Source organism: Rutidosis leptorrhynchoides, chromosome 9, assembly GCF_046630445.1.
Source record: "Rutidosis leptorrhynchoides isolate AG116_Rl617_1_P2 chromosome 9, CSIRO_AGI_Rlap_v1, whole genome shotgun sequence".
NCBI lineage: Eukaryota > Viridiplantae > Streptophyta > Magnoliopsida > Asterales > Asteraceae > Rutidosis > Rutidosis leptorrhynchoides.
This window is the reverse complement of record NC_092341.1, coordinates 82,334,670-82,353,782: the sequence shown is the minus strand read 5'-3', so window position 1 is coordinate 82,353,782 and position 19,113 is coordinate 82,334,670.

The window sequence follows — 19,113 nt, the reverse complement described above, 5'->3', positions numbered from 1 at the left end:
ATATGTATCTTAAATAAGTGTGATTTCATAGTGTACGTTGTCTTATTGCTCGACTCGACGCGTTTCAAAGTAAAAGTCAAATATATCATGCAAGTCAAACAAAGTCAACCGAAGTCAAACCGAAAGTCAAACTTGGTCAATGTGGTCAACTAAAGTCAACATAAGTAGTTTCATGTCAAATATTGGTCAACATGTCAAACCTAAGTCAAACAATACATTTTAGGTCATGAATGATCATTTTCACAATTTCAGTTTATCGTCATGCACAAAGTTTATGAACACGTAGCATACTTAGCATATTATCTCACAGTACATATTTCATGCAAACATGGTAAACTCCAGATCATAAATATACTTAAAATTGATTCCAAAAAGTCCAGCCAGGGACTCATACGACAATTAAAAGTCAGGAATCAGAAGGGATACATTTGGGGTTTGCCAAGTCAGTTTCTGACCGCGCACTGATTTCATTTTGGCTATAACCGGAGTTAGGAACATGCAATTGATACAAGAACAGTGGAAATAGTTCAAGGACAAATCTAAGTAACACATATAAAAAATATAGAAACTTTTGTTTAGCTAATTTGTACGGTTTATTCGTGCAAGTTGAACATTCAGTTTTCAGCTCAAATCAGAATTCACATAAAGTATAGCTCTATCGTGCCTAATGTATAAGGTTTCAGAGATTGACATAAACTAACAATAAGTCACATATAATGTTAAGTTTAATTTTACAGAAGCATACATGCTCAAACAATTCAAAAAATCCACAGAGTACAAAACCGTGTGCAATTTACAGATTCGATTCTCATTTAGTTAGTCACATTTGCATACGATTATCCGAAGATCTAGATACAATTAGCCTATAATATCTACATGAAAGATGAAGTAATTTTTGTCTAATTTTAAAATATGCAAAGATTTAATCACAGAAGTTAACACATTTTATCATACAAGGTTATTTTCTTGCAAGTGCTGCATAAAACTACTTTTACACTAATTCTAGCATATCTCGGGCTATACATAAGCAAACGACATGATATCCTAGTCTAACTTGAGTGTTTTTAAATTATATTTACAGTGGAATAAGTGTCACATGCCAATTTTTTTCTATCAATACCAGATTTCTGATCAAGCAACAAAAACACAACGATAATTCAAATCGACATAACTTAATCATACGGAAACGAAATCAAGCGAATCCAAAGCCTAAACTCAATAGTTTTTCGCAAGGAATCTGATTATAACATAATAATTAGCATTTGATAAACTTAATTTTTCTGATCAAACAAATACAAATTCGTTTTTAAACCCTAGCGCATCAAACAATCAAAATAACGATTACAATTAACACGTATGCGTATAGACTTGAGAATTCGACAACATAACTATGAAACTGTCATAATATTCAGATTTTAAGAATTAGGGTTTATGTAATTATACCTTTGATCGCTAAATTAAATACACCAACGCGTAGAGGAGATCGGGAATTACAACTTTCGTGTTCAAGGTTTTATCAAAAAGTGAAAATTGAATGGTGGTAGTGGTGATGGAGGTCGACGGTTTTGGGGAGGAGGAAGAAGTCGACTGATTCTTTTTTCAAGTGAGGGTTTATACCTAATTTGGGTTAATACTTGTATTTATACTAACCCTAGTTTAAACAATTAGCACATAAGTCCCTAAAGTTATCAAAAATTAAACATAAAAGGGGTGGGGAGGGGGTTCGGCCATAGCCCACATGGGAAGTATTCCCGGGCTCGTATTATCTAATTCCTTGTAATCGTGGTCCTTTTTAGGTGTCGTTTAGTCGTACCGAAAGCCTGGAACACTAACCCGATCGTTAAATGCAACCAATCGCTTAATTTATTAAAAACTCAATAAATTAAATATTTAAAAAGTTAATAATTAATAAAATTAATTATTAAAATAAACCCGAGCGTTTCGTTGCTCAAAAGCTATTATCAAAATCGTATCGTTTTTATCATATTTCGTTATCCGAAATATTTATTTGAATTAATATCAACCCTTATTAATTATTAAAACCCTCCGAAGATCAAGTACGCATTTATTACACATAAACACATAAAAGTTAAATAATCGCCGTTAAATAAACTAACGGAAGGTTAACGAAAGTAACAGAAAAATCAGGGTTGTTACATTACCCACCTGTTATTGAAAATTTCGTCCCGAAATTTTAGTGATCGTCCGCTGAAGTAATTTCCTCGGGAAACAATTACGGATATTTCAGCCTCATCTAGTCTTCACGCTCCCACGTGAACTCTGGTCCTCTTCTCGCGTTCCACCGAACTTTAACGATAGGAATTCTGCTTTGCTTCAACTGTTTGACCTCTCGGCCCAAGATTTCAACAGGTTCCTCAATGAAATGAAGTTTGCCGTCGATACGTAGTTCCTCTAAAGGAATAATCAAATTATCATCGGCTAGGCACTTCTTTAGATTGGATACATGGAAAACGTCATGAATACCGCTGAGTGTTTGTGGCAGTTCCAATCTGTAAGCTACTGGCCCAACTCCTTCAGTTATCTCAAACGGTCCAACATATCTAGGACTCAGTTTACCTCGTTTTCCCAAATCGTACTACACCCTTCCAAGGTGATACCTTAAGCATAACCTTGTCACCAACTTGGAACTCTATGTCCTTCCACCTAACATCGACGTAACTCTTTTGACGACTTCGAGCATTTCTCAATCGTTCCTGAATCTGTAGGACTTTCTCAGTTGTCTCCTGAATAATCTCAGGACCTGTCAACTGACTATCTCCCAACTCAATCCAACAAATGGGAGATCTACACTTCCTTCCGTATAATGCCTCGAAAGGTGTAGCTTTAATACTCACATGGTAGCTGTTATTGCATGAGAACTCAACTAGTGGTAAATACTTATCCTATCCGTTTCCGAAATCAATGACACACGCTCTCAACATGTCCTCAAAAGTCTGAATAGTTCGTTCGCTCTGGCCATCCGTCTGGGGGTGATATGCTGTACTCATATCTAAACGGGTCCCCATTTCTTTCTGTAATGATTGCCAAAACCTGGAAGTAAATCTGCTGTCGCGGTCGGATATAATGGATATAGGCACTCCATGCCTAGAAACGAGTTCCTTAATGTAGATTTGAGCCAACTTCTCCATTTTATCAGTTTTCCTTATTGGTAAAAAGTGTGCGGACTTAGTGAGACAATCCACAATAACCCAAATAGTATCGTGACCTCCCGCCGTTCTTGGCAGTTTTGTGATGAAGTCCATGGAAATTCCTTCCCACTTCCACTGAGGAATCTCTGGTTGAGTTTATAATCCTGATGGCTTTTGATGTTCAGCCTTGACTTTAGCGCAAGTCAATCACTTCCCGACATAGGTAGCAATGTCAGCTTTCAAATTCGGCCACCAATAAATCGCCTTCAAATCCTGGTACATCTTATCTGATCCTGGATGAATTGAGTATCTCGACTTGTGCGCTTCTTCCAACACTAGTTCTCTCAATCCACCAAACTTTGGTACCCAAATTCGGTTAGCAGAGTACCGTGTTCCGTCCTCCTTGATGTCAAATTTCTTATCCATTAATTTGAGAAACTTAACATCAACATTCTCTTGTTTCATGGCTTCTTGTTGTGCTTCACGGATCTGTGATGTGAGATTCGTACGTTCAAATATGTTAAGTGCTTTAACCCTGAGAGGTTTCTCTCGCTCCTTTCCGCTTAAGGCATCTGCCATAACATTCGCCTTGCCCGGATGGTATTGAAGTTCGCAGTTATAATCGTTAAGTAGTTCCATCCAACTTCGTTGTCTCATGTTAAGCTGTTTCTGATCGAATATGTGCTGTAAACTCTTATGGTCAGCGAAGATAGTGAACTTGGTTCCAAACAGGTAGTGTCTCCACATTTTAAGTGCAAAGACAACAACTCCTAACTCAAGGTCGTGCGTAGTGTAGTTCTGCTTGTGAATCTTTAACTGACGCGATCCATAAGAAATAACCTTGTTTTGTTGCATAAGCACGCAACCCATTCCTTGACGTGAGGCATCACAATAAACAACAAAATCTTCACTTCCCTCGGGTAGAGACAATACTGGTGCAGTTGTTAACTTCTCCTTCAACAACTGAAATGCAGTCTCTTGCGGTTCTGACCACTCAAACTTCTTGCCCTTATGAGTCAACGCGGTTAATGATCAGGCGATCTTAGAGAATCCTTCAATGAATCTCCGGTAGTAACCAGCTAGACCCAAAAAAATTGCCTAATCTGCGTTGGCGTCTTTGGAGTTTCCTAATTCTTAACCGACTCAATTTTTGCTGGATCGACCTGTATTCCATTGGCCCCTACAACATGGCCAAGAAATTGTACTTCTGGTAAAAAAAAGTCACGCTTAGACAACTTTGCATACAACTGCTCTTCTCTAAGCATAGTCAATATCGAGCGTAGATGCTGTTCGTGCTCTTCTCTGTTCTTGGAGTACACCAATATATCATCAATGAACACAATGATGAATTTATCTAGGTATGGCTTACACACACGGTTCATGAGGTTCATGAACACTGCTGGTGCATTCGTCAAACCAAACGACATCACTGTAAACTCATAATGTCCATAACGTGTTCTAAACGCTGTCTTCGGGACATCAGCTTCTTTGACTCTCAATTGGTGATACCCAGATTCAAATCAATCTTCGAATAACAACTGGGTCCTTGTAGCTGATCAAATAAGTCATCAATCCTCAGTAACGGATACCGACTCTTGATTGTTAGCTTGTTCAATTCTCTGCAGTCGATACACAACCTCATCGACCCATCCTTCTTCTTAACCAACTGGAATGGAACTCCAACTCTAATATATTTGGCCATGTGGTTGCCTTCTTGCACAATTCATAGATCACACATGATGGCCCTAATGTTCCTCACCATTTGAGGTGTACCTTAGTACAAAATAGCATAACGTGCTAGCGTCGATGACACATCGTTATAGAAATCGACCAGAAACGAGTGGTGATTGAATCGACTAGGAGTGAGGAATAGTGTTGAATAGCGGTTGGCAATGATATATAGTAAGGAATTGCGATGTGAGATGATGGGTATGTTCAATATATATCAACTAATGATACGTGGTAACAAGTGGGGTCCTTAGTGATGAGTTGTAGTACATATATTATCGATAGTTTATGAGAGACTATTAGGTTCATTTTATAAGCAGTGCAACTTAGAAAAATTTCTTTGACTAGCCTCCCATTCCTTATGTCATGCTGTCGAAACTTCCATATAAGTTACCGTAATATAATCCCGGTCATTACATTATGCCGACTCATACTTCCATTTTGACATTACTTCACAAGTTCAGATTAGCAAAACATGTACGGTTATTCCATTGCACGTAGCGAGAATCTATGTGTACTTTTACCCATTGAAAGAATTACTAATGAATTTGGACCCAAAATTCACCTTCACACGACTTTCTATGACCTTATAAAAATTGACAATGCTCTTTATACTTAAATAGGTGCTGTAATATTCTTGAGATACAGTCATGTGAGTTTTAATTCAATGCGACCTTCCTTCAAAATGTTAGGGTCGGTTATTTGGATAAGTTATAAGGGACTTTATTACGAAATCCCTGACGTGTATTCCAAGCAAACAGAGCTCTACTTATATTATATGAAAAAAAATAAATTTCAGAGTTGACTGTACGCTATACTATACCAACATGTAAAGAAAATGTATGACACTCGTGTTTTAGTTTAAATCAACGTTAGTGTAACCGTCCAAATGACATAACCTTAGTGTAAATAAATAGTAGTAATGGTATGAATGATAGTGCTCCAAATGAACATATATTTAGTAGCAATATCCTCCCAATATGTAAATTATTTAGTTGTAATTGTACTATTTTAAGTTGTAATCGTTTATATTAAATAAGTGCGAAGACAAAAGGCGAAAACGATGATTAGAAGACGCAAATGACCAAAAAGCTCAAATGTAAAAGATACAATCCAAGTGGTTCAATTTATTGATAAGAAACGTCTAAAAATGACAAAAGTACAAGTTGCGGATCGCAAAGTACAAGATATTAAATTATACGAAAGGACGTTCGAAAATCCGGAATCGGGACATGAGTCAACTCTCAACGCGCGATGCAACGGTGCAAAAATTACAAGTCAACTATGCACATAAATAAAATATAATATTTAAATAATTCTTAAAATTATTTATATATTATATTATTATTTAATTACGTCGACAAGCTAAGATCCAAAAAATTGTGAGCTGAAAAATCTAACTCCACGACTCGCAGAGTTTGAAGGCCAAAAACTCCACGACTCGCGGAGCAGCCAGATTCCAAAATGCCTATAAAAGGCCACGAGCTTCTGCAGTTTAAAAAAAAAATATATACATAATAATAATAATACTCCGTAGTATAATATAAGTAATATATATATATATATATATATATATATATATATATATATATATATATATATATATATATATATATAGTATATATTAGTGTTATATTAGATTAGTTTGGGTTATGTATAAGTTATTTTTACGGGTTTTAAAGTCGGAGCTCTGTTCGTGTACTACTACGCGATAAATAATCAATGTAAGCTATGTTATCCTTTTTAAATTAATGTCTCGTACTTAAGTTATTATTATGCTTATTTGAGCCGAAGTAATCATGATGTTGAGCTAAATATTAAAGACGGGTAATTGGGTTTTGTACCATAATTGGGGTTTGGACAAAAGAACGACACTTGTGGAAATTAGACTATGGGCTATTAATGGGCTTTATATTAAATTAACGATACCTCATTAATTTAATATAAAGGTTATGATTTGAGGTGTCTATATATAACCACATACGCTTAATCGAACATGATGGGCGGGATATTTATAAGTACGAATTATTGTTCATTTGACCGAACACGGGGATGGATTAATAGTCTATGGAATTATTAAAACAGGGGTGAAATTATGTACAAGGACACTTGGCATAATTGATAACAAAGTATTAAAACCTTGGGTTACACGCAGTCGATATCCTGGTGTAATTATTAAACAAAGTATTAAAACCTTGTTACAGTTTAAGTCCCCAATTAGTTGGAATATTTGACTTCGGGTATAAGAATAATTTGACGAGGACACTCGCACTTTAAATTTATGACCGATGGACTGTTATGGACAAAAACCAGACGGACATATTAAATAATCCAGGACAAAGGACAATTAACCCATGGGCATAAAACTAAAATCAACACGTCAACCATCATGGTTACGGAAGTTTAAATAAGCATAATATATTTTATTTCATATTTCCTCGTACTTTTATTTATTGTCATTTTAATTATTGATATTTATTTTATATTGTTATTTAAATATCATCATTTACTATACGCTTCGCTTAAAATATAAATCAATAAACCGGTCATTAAACGGTAAACCCCCTTTTATATATTATTATATATAATTATATATATTTTGTACAAATATAGTTGTTTAAAAATATAGTGTGCAATAAGCCCGCTCCCTGTGAAACGAACCGGACTTCCTAAAAACTATACTACTCTACGATTATGTACACTATCTATAGTGTTGTAGCAAGGTTTAGGTATATCCCATTTGTAAATAAATAATTAAAACTTGTGTAAAATTGTAGCATATTTAATAGTATTTCCTAGTAAAAATATATAGCTATTTCATATACACCTCGCATAACATCAAGTATTTTTGGCGCCGCTGCCGGGGAACTCGGCGAAACGCTATATTTTTAATTTATTTTTGTATAAATATATTTATATATATTTTTAGAAAAACAATATAAAATTTAAAAAAAAAACACGTTTTTCAAACTTCACGACTCGCGGAGTTTGCAGGCTTAAAACTCCACGACTCGCGGAGCCGCCCTGACCAGCCTGACCAGAAACCCTATTCCGCATTTATTACGGGGTATTATTAATTATTATTATTATTTAACCCTAATTACTTTATTATTATTATTATTATTTAGTTTAAGTTTTTAAATTAATTAGTTATAATTAATTAAATTTAGTTTTAATATATAAAAAATTAATACTTTTATAAAATATAAAAATAATATTTTTTATAAAAATAAGCAATTTTATCACTTTTTTTAATTTGTATCCTTTTATTTAGTGTAATCGTAATATTTTGTATATTTTTCGTTCGCAATTAGTTTTAAAATTAGTTTTTCCGTAGTTATTTTATATGTATAGATTCTTAGGCTTTGCCGTAAAATCCCTTAAGTGCTATTTCTTTAGACTAAGATTTAGGTGCTTTAGAATTTTGCAACGATTTTAAAATTTTAGTGCCTTTTAAGTCACGACTCGCTACTTTCTTATTTTTATTTTTCGATGTTTTTCGACGCGCATTCTTTTTCTTTCTTATTTCTCGACGCTTTAGTTTTTAGGACTTAGAAATTTTCTCTACTTCTTCTCTAATAATTCCAAACGAAAAATTATTTTAAGTGGTTAAATTGATAGACATCCAAATTTTCTGCTTCGTAGTAATAGTTGGATTTGTTAGTGGCTGAGTTGTGAGCTTTTGATTTAAAGGGTTCTGGCTCCTTGCTGCATCTATTGGCTATTCGAAACGTGGGCAAAAGCAGAAAAGTCTATTAATTTGATAACTTATATAATTTTTATTTTTTTATAACTAATAGGATAATTAAGTAAATGCACCACATTGTAGCTAAAATTTGGTAATAAGCGCATTATGGAAAATCTCGAGAATATTTTGGAAACTCTTTATGACATCCGAAATCAATTTAATCAATACTCTCAAACGGGTGTTGATGACAATTCACTCAGTCAATCTTGGATCACGAACGACGAAATAATAACTGGTTGTGAAATCTGTAGAGATTATCACTCAACATGGGAATGTTATTATTACGTTCCTATGGAAAATTACGCACCCACGGAACCTGAATGGAATGATTATGAAGAATACAATTCAAATTGGGATTATTCCCAAGAATATTTTCAAACTCAACAACCAGTAGACGAGGAAAATTACGTGTCTGAAAATTTATTAGACAATATGAAAATCAAACTCGAAGAACTCAATGCTCAAAATGAACAAATGAGAGAGTTTGTAAACCGGCAAGCTGAAACTCTATCAGACTACACACCTGTTGATCTGAGGAGTCGTGTGCAAGAAAATCTCATATCATCGAATTTTGATGAATTCGAGAGCTCCGAAATCACCAACTATCCCGATGATACTTTTTATTCAGTCTTACCAATTTCACAACATATCGACACATTAGCCTCTACCGACGAAATCATTGATCCATCAATGGATAAAGAAGAAGTAAGGGTGACAAATTGGTACTCTTGGGAATACGATAACGTTGAAAATTTTACCCCCGAGGGGAAACCGAACTTCACCATTCCACAACCTTCCAACCCAATATTCTCAATAGACGAGTCATCCACCAGAAATGAACTACGAGCTGTAATAGATAATGACACCTCGAATTTCACCCAATTGGGTAATAGAGGTGAAAACTTTGATCCTGAGAATAAAAGGAAGGAAATATTAGGAATTGTCGACCCTATAGAAATAAGTATGTCGGTGTATATCGATCCATTTGACCAAGAACCAGAAAAGAGACATATCCATTTACTAAAAGCTACACTTAAAAAAGAATTAAGTAGTGACGATCGGGTGATTCTAAACTTTAAACCCATTTATATATTATACACCACCCGAGATGTAAATTACTGGCTCACTACTCTAATTCGTGGAACTTATACTACCGACTTCACATGTCGTCAGCTAAGTGTGGGGAAGTCTAACCCCACTTAACGTTAAATTAGGGGTTCGGGTTAGTGCATAACTCGTTAATAAACATGCATAATAAATTAGGGTAAAAGACGCATTTTTAAAGATTAGCAAACAGTTCAGAAAAGCAACCGTTTTTGAAGAAAAATATGTGTGATAAAACAAGAAGGAATGAACGATGAGGCGCGCCATCTATCATTCGACGAGCTTTGTAATTACAAACTGGGTATTTTTAATTACTTTTCTACACTAATCACCCTCATGAATTTATAATTATAGTCTGATTTCATGCAAATGAGGGCATTGCATGATCTCAAGTGTGGGGAAGGGTTATAAATTCTCTCGGATTTGCACTTAGTTTATTTGCCAAATTTTGTGAAAATTTGAAAAATTTTCAACTAAATGAAGTCAAAATCATGTTTATACATATTTATGAACGATGAAAACTAGGTGTTAATACTTAAATTATCGTTACCTCGGAAAGGACATAAATTGAGAAACACCCTAAAACGATTGAATTCATTTAAAATGGAATAAAGGAGAATAAAAAGGCAAAGAAAGAAACTAAGTGTGGGGAGAATGTACCAAGTTATTCAATTAAAAACTATCTATCACATGTTTCTGTAAAGTTATTGCAGGTACTTTTGTTTTGAACGATTTTAATCAGTTTTACCCGATTTACTGTAATATATTTGAAAGAAAAGATGGATCTACACGATGAATCAATTCCATCATTAAAAGGAAGTAAAGTCTTTCGAAAAAGAAACACGCTTTTTGATTTAGGTCATGAAGTTGTCGTCCAGACCAGCTGTAGGTTGACGAAAAATCTAGAAAAGTCATCTCTAAAATCAGCAGAAAATCCACGGACCTCAGCATCAAACAGGGTCGCCAAGTGGTCAGATTTATCCTAACAATGAGAAGGATTTATCTCGTACAATGGGGGGCACCGTGCAAATTAGCTTGATAAGACTAATGAATCAGATCCCCAGAAAGGATAATCTCCTTAAAAGATCAAAAATCAGCTTTTAAGACTGATATTACTCAATCTTTGAGATTGACCTTAAAGATTGAGAATTCAAACTCATGGAATTCAATGATATCTAAACTCGAGCTTGAACGAGAAAATATTTTGATCAAAAATTACAAACCGATTTGTTTTCTGAAAACCTATTTTCAATGCTTTCATTACCATTGAACGTAAAATCCTAGGAATTCACCTGGAATTCATTAGGTCACCTGAACCAAATCGGGTGTCAACCGTAAGAACGGTGGTTGCATAGCATGGTCAAAGACAGGACCTTGTGCCAGACCGAAAAATCATAGGATGATCTTTACTATTGCTCCTACAAAGGATAGTACTAGCATCTGACACGTTTATAGACCATAATCAAAAGCAAGTCACGAGACATTGCCTTAACAGTTGCTTGTTCATCGCTTTCCTTTACAACCGGACGGTAGTTTACCGAAAGGTAATATACGGGACAAGTAAACTGGACGTGTTGCTTTCCTAATACAAGGTTAGCAAGTGGGTGACACAAAAACATAAGTTTTGAGCTAAAATTTTCAAATCTGAAACCCACAAAACCCAAAAAAATATTTTGCAACACCGGTGAAGGGTTATTCCGGAAAACTTATCTAGGGTAAAAGCTAGATTAAATTTTCAAAAAGATCAAATGTTTCCTTAAGGATCTACATTTTCATAGTCACGTGGGACTGTAAACCACATCGTTACTATCATTGTTTATACCGCCATATCAAAATCACTGATGTATAAAGTGTGAAGAATAAAGAAGTGATTCGTGCGATTTAATTTCAAGTTCTGTATTGCTTGAGGACAAGCAACGTTCAAGTGTGGGGATATTTTATAGTGCTCCAAATGAACATATATTTAGTAGCAATATCCTCCCAATATGTAAATTATTTAGTTGTAATTGTCCTATTTTAAGTTGTAATCGTTTATATTAAATAAGTGCGAAGACAAAAGGCGAAAATGACGATTTGAAGACGCAAATGATCAAAAAGCTCAAATGTACAAGATACAATCCAAGTGGTTCAATTTATTGATAAGAAACGTCTAAAAATGACAAAAGTACAAGTTGCGGATCGCAAAGTACAAGATATTAAATTATACGAAAGGACGTTCGAAAATCCAGAACCGGGACATGAGTCAACTCTCAACGCGCGACGGAACGGTGCAAAAATTACAAGTCAACTATGCACATAAATAAAATATAATATTTAAATAATTCTTAAAATTATTTATATATTATATTATTATTTAATTACGTCGACAAGCTAAGATCCAAAAAATTGTGAGCTGAAAAATCAAACTCCACGACTCGCGGAGTTTGAAGGCCAAAAACTTCACGACTCGCGGAGCAGCCAGATTCCAAAATGCCTATAAAAGGCCACGAGCTTCTGCAGTTTTAAAAAAAAATATATATACATAATAATAATAATACTCCGTAGTATAATATAAATAAATATATATAATATATATATATATATATATATATATATATATATATATATATATATATATATATATATATATATATATATATATATATATATATATATATAGTATAGATTAGTGTTATATTAGATTAGTTTGGGTTATTTAAAAGTTATTTTTACGGGTTTTAAAGTCGGAGCTCTGTTCGTGTACTACTACGCGATAAATAATCAATGTAAGCTATGTTCTCCTTTTTAAATTAATGTCTCGTACTTAAGTTATTATTATGCTTATTTGAGCCGAAGTAATCATGATGTTGAGCTAAATATTAAAGACGGGGTAATTGGGTTTTGTACCATAATTGGGATTTGGACAAAAGAACGACACTTGTGAAAATTAGACTATGGGCTATTAATGGGCTTTATATTAAATTAACGATACCTCGTTAATTTAATATAAAGGTTATGATTTTAGGTATCTATATATAACCACATACACTTAATCGGACACGATGGGCGGGATATTTATAAGTACGAATTATTGTTCATTTGACCGGACACGGGGATGGATTAATAGTCTATGGAATTATTAAAACATGGGTGAAATTATGTACAAGGACACTTGGCATAATTGATAACAAAGTATTAAAACCTTTGGTTACACGCAGTCGATATCCTGGTGTAATTATTAAACAAAGTATTAAAACCTTGTTACAGTTTAAGTCCCCAATTAGTTGGAATATTTGACTTCAGGTATAAGAATAATTTGACGAGGACACTCGCACTTTAAATTTATGACCGATGGACTGTTATGGACAAAAATCAGACGGATATATTAAATAATCCAGAACAAAGGACACTTAACCCATGGGCATAAAACTAAAATCAACACGTCAACCATCATGGTTACGGAAGTTTAAATAAGCATAATATATTTTATTTCATATTTTCTCGTACTTTTATTTATTGTCATTTTAATTATTGTTATTTATTTTATATTGTTATTTAAATATCGTCATTTACTATACACTTCGCTTAAAATATTAATCGACAAACCGGTCATTAAACGGTAAACCCCCTTTTATATATTATTATATATAATTATATATATTTTGTACAAATATAGTTGTTTAAAAATATAGTGTGCAATAAGCCCGCTCCCTGTGGAATGAACCGGACTTCCTAAAAACTATACTACTCTACGATTAGGTACACTGCCTATAGTGTTGTAGCAAGGTTTAGGTATATCCCATTTGTAAATAAATAATTAAAACTTGTGTAAAATTGTTGCATATTTAATAGTATTTCCTAGTAAAAATATATAGCTATTTCATATACACCTCGCATAACATCAATGAACAACTTTCAACAACATATGCACGAATAAAAATAGAAGGAATATCATTCAAAATATGAAAGTACAATAAAAGGTCTCGAAGTGATTGAATATGTCTCACGAAACAAATAATGAAACACGTCTGCTAGTCTTAACACGAAACAAGGTACTGTAGGTAACGTACGTTAAGATAATCTCGATCTCACTCGGAGTCATCTTCATCTGGAAATTTCCGCTCTAAACGGAGGATACTTGGTCCGACAGGCTCTTTGAATGCGGCCAACTCGTCATGCAAGTCAGCATACTTTTCGCTAAGGCATTCATAGTCTTCTTGGATGGCTACTGTGGCTTTTTGTTCCTCTTCTAACACTGAAACTCTGGCTACCAAACTCCTAATAATCTCCTTTAACTCTCGGACTTCATCGGTAGGAGATGATGAAGGCTTTGCAACACTAGTAGTTGGTATATTAGAACGGCGATGAACAACACGAGGTAGGGGAGTACTTGAGCCATAGTAGCGTGTATTATCATTGTCATGAGAACTAAATGTAATCTTATGCTTACGAGAATTCTCGGTGGGTGGCAATACACGAGATTCGGTAAGGGTAGTAGGTGTAGTGATAGGTATAATCGGATCCTGGAGTCTTGGTTTAGTAGTGAGCAGTTCCTTAGACTTTTCTTCACCCTCGGAATCCTTTTCCTTCTTGGATCCCTTTTCTTCATCAGAATCTTCTTCATCAGAATCTTCCTCATTCACGGGTTCCTCTTCTTCATCGGAATCCTCTCGGTCGAGAAAATCAAACAAAAGGTTATCCTCGGCATTGGAATCTTCTTCGTCCTCTTTGGTCTCAGGCTGCCCAGCAGTTTCAGACAATCTTTCTTCATCAGTACAAGGTGTAAGAGTATCCCGAGCAGTCACGGAAGTATCAGAATCGGTATCCGCATCCCAAGCACTTAAGTAAACATCATGAAGATACTTCATCTGGTGTCAGCATGGAAGCACACTCACATTAGAACATCTAATATATAATAATAGGAGGCATTTATATATAAACATATATGATATATACTAAGCAGACATAGAATCAAGTAAAGTAGTAAGTGGTGTAACTACAGTCTATGTAGCTTAACTAGTCTAGGGTTACAGTCCAGACGCACTAGTCCTAGCGTTCGACTCTCTAATGCAGCCTAGTCCTAGGTAACCGTTTGGCTCTGATACCAACTTTAACACCCCACCAAATTACCATCTGACGGCGTGTTAATTCAAGTCCCACAGTTAATAGTTACGCCCTCTATATGAGACGTTTAAAGCAATCGCATTTAATTTTATTCAAAAATTAACTTTCAAAAACATAAGTCAATAATCCCAAAAATTGAAACACTGTTGTGATCGTAACTACAAGCCAACAGTATTTAAACAGTATAAAAATTTTAAATGCGAAGGTAAATAATGTTCTTTAAAATCAAATGCTGACTCCACGGCCAGTCATGCAGCAAACACAGCGGAAGCATACCTCTTAAGGACCTGAGAATAACAACACGCAAAAACAGGTCAGTAAATAATGTTGGTGAATCTACAGGTTTAAAGTAATGTAACAGTATCTGAAGAAAAACAGTTATCAGAAAAATAGTTTGATTTCCTTGACCATGAGATTCTATCATTGCATACACCGAGCACCTGAATACTAGCAATGACCCGAGTATAGAAGCCACTATACCCGCATTTACCTCTTAAAATGTTATACACCTGTACGAGTGTATCTAATGTTTAAAATAAATGCACCACTGCTTTTATAGTGGGTGAGGTTGTCAACCTAACGGATCCGTCCATCTAAATTGTGCTTACACCGATGGTATTAAAAGTATTCAAGCTAGAGGCTTTGTGTACAAACTAAGTATGCATATGTGTAGTACTCATGTCAATACAAAAGTAATTGAAAATGTAAATATAACAGCGTGTATTCTCATCCCTGAAAACATGTAAAAAGCAGGACTGTAGACTCACCTTTGAATAAGCTCGGAATGAAAAGTGAACAAATATCTTGTACAGTTTATAGCCGAGTAATGCAACCTAAGTATACGTATGTAGGTTGGTCAATATATGTATCTTAAATAAGTGTGATTTCATAGTGTACGTTGTCTTATTGCTCGACTCGACGCGTTTCAAAGTAAAAGTCAACTATATCATGCAAGTCAAACAAAGTCAACCGAAGTCAAACCGAAAGTTAAACTTGGTCAATGTGGTCAAATAAAGTCAACATAAGTAGGTTCATCTCAAATATTGGTCAACATGTCAAATCTAAGTCAAACAATACGTTTTAGGTCATGAATGATCATTTTCACAATTTCAGTTTATCGTCATGCACAAAGTTTATGAACACGTAGCATACTTAGCATATAATCTCATAGTACATATTTCATGTAAACATGGTAAACTCCAGATCATAAATATACTTAAAATTGATTCCAAAAAGTCCAGCCAGGGACTCATACAACAATTAAAAGTCAGGAATCAGAAGGGATACATTTGGGGTTTGCCAAGTCAATTTCTGACCGCGCACTAATTTCATTTTGGCTATAACCGGAGTTATGAACATGAAATTGATACAAGAACAGTGGCCATAGTTCAAGGACAAATCAAATTAACACATATAAAAAATATAGCAACTTTTGTTTAGCCAATTTGTACGGTTTATTCGTGCAAGTTGAACATTCAGTTTTCAGCTCAAATCAGAATTCACATAAAGTATAGCTCTATCGTGCCTAATGAATAAGGTTTCAGAGATTGACATAAACTAACAATAAGTAAAATATCATGTTAAGTTTTATTTTACAGAAGCATACATGCTCAAACAATTCAAAAAATCCACAGAGTACAAAACCGTGTGCAATTTACAGATTCGATTCTCATTTAGTTAGTCACATTTGCATACGATTATCCGAAGATCTAGATACAATTAGCCTATAATATCTACATGAAAGATGAAGTAATTTTTGTATACTTTTCAGATATGTAAAGCTTTAATCACAGAAGTTAACACATTTTATTATACAAGGTTATTTTCATGCATGTGCTGTATAAAACTACTTTTACACTAATTTTAGCATATCTTGGGCTATACATAAGCAAACGACATGATATCCTAGTCTAAATTGAGTGTTTTTAAATTATATTTCTATTGGTATAAGTGTCACATGCCAATTCGTTTTTATCAATACCAGATTTCTGATCAAGCAACAAAAATACAACGATAATTCAAATCGACATAACTTAATCATACGGAAACGAAATCATGCGAATCCAAAGCCTAAACTCAATAGTTTTTCGCAAGGAATCTGATTATAACATAATAATTAGCATTTGAAAAACTTAATTTTTATAATCAAACAAATACAAATTCGTTTTTAAACCCTAGCGCATCAAACAATCAAAATAACGATTACAATTAACACGTATGCGTATAGACTTGAGCAATTGACAACATAACTATGAAAGTGTAATAATATTCAGATTTTAAGAATTAGGGTTTATGCAATTATACCTTTGATCGCTAAATTAAATACACCAACACGTAGAGGAGATCGGGAATTACAACTTTCGTGTTCAAGGTTTTATCAAAAAGTGAAAATTGAATGGTGGTAGTGGTGATGGAGGTCGACGGTTTTGGGGAGGAGGAAGAAGTCGACTGCTTCTTTTTTCAAGTGAGGGTTTATACCTAATTTGTGTTAATACTTGTATTTATACTAACCCTAGTTTAAACAATTAGCACATAAGTCTCTAAAGTTATCAAAAATTAAACATAAAAGGGGTGGGGAGGGGGTTCGGCCATAGCCCACATGGGAAGTATTCCCGGGCTCGTATTATCCAATTTCTTGTAATTGTGGTCCGTTTTAAGTGTCGTTTAGTCGTACCGAAAGCCCGGAACGCTAACCCAATCGTTAAATGCAACCAATCGCTTAATTTATTAAAAACCCAATAAATTAAATATTTTAAAAAGTTAATAATTAATAAAATTAATTATTAAAATAAACCCGAGCGTTTCGTTGCTCAAAAGCTATTATCAAAATCGTATCGTTTTTATCGTATTTCATTATCCGAAATATTTATTTGAATTAATATCAACCCTTATTAATTATTAAAACCCTCCGAAGATCAAGTACGCATTTATTACACATAAACACATAAAAGTTAAATAATCGCCGTTAAATAAACTAACGGAAGGTTAACGAAAGTAACGGAAAAATCAGGGTTGTTACATTTACGTCTAATCATCGGCATAGTTCATTCGACGACTACGGGTCGTTTTGGGTGTTTCTTGAATATGAATAAATTTTCTCGGTCGTTCATGACTAATCTCAGGCCCGGTGAATTGATTATCATTTACTTGGTGTGACAAAGGGAGAACGACGTTTTTGGTCATATAAAATTTCGGAAGGTGCGGCATTAATACTCGAACGATAACTATCGTTGTAAGAGGAATCAATTAAAGGCAACAATACCAGTTCGTGATATGTTTTCCAAGGTTTGAATCGTATGTTTGCTTGGTCCATCGGTTTATAGATGATACGCGGAACTCATGTTTAAACGTGTTCCCAAGGCTTCTTGTAAGGCACTCCGAAATTTAGAAGTGAAACGAGTATCTCTGAAATGTCCCGTTCATATTGATTATAAACGTTCCATATTAATTGATTTCGTCGCGAGGTTTTGACCTCTATATGAGACGTTTTTCAAAGAATGCATTCATTTTTAAAACAACCATAACCTTTATTTTATCAATAAAGGTTTAAAAAGCATTACGTAGATTATCAAGTAATGATAATCTAAAATATACCGTTTACACACGACCATTACATAATGGTTTACAATAAGAATATATTACATCAAAAATAAGTTTCTTGAATGCAGTTTTTTTTACATAATATCATACACGCATGGACTCCAAATCTTGTCCTTATTTTAGTATGCAACAGCGGAAGCTCTTAATAATCACCTGAGAATAAACATGCTTAAAGCGTCAACAAAAATGTTGGTGAGTTATAGGTTTAACCTATATATTATCAAATCATAATAATAGACCACAAGATTTCATATTTCAATATACATCCCATACATAGAGATAAAATTCATTCATATGGTGAACACCTGGTAACCGACATTAACAAGATGCATATAAGAATATCCCCTATCATTCTGGGAAATCCTTCGGACATGATAAAAACGAATTCGAAGTACTAAAGCATCCGGTACTTTGGATGGGGTTCGTTAGGCCCAATAGATCTATCTTTAGGATTCGCGTCAATTAGTAGATCGGTTTACTAATTCTTAGGCTACCAAGCAAAAGGGGCATATTCGGCTTCGATCATTCACCCATATAATGTAGTTTCAATTACTTGTGTCTATTTCGTAAAACATTTATAAAACTGCATGTATTCTCATCCCAAAATATTAGATTTTAAAAGTGGGACTATAACTCACTTTCACAGATTTTTACTTCGTCGGGAAGTAAGACTTGGCCACT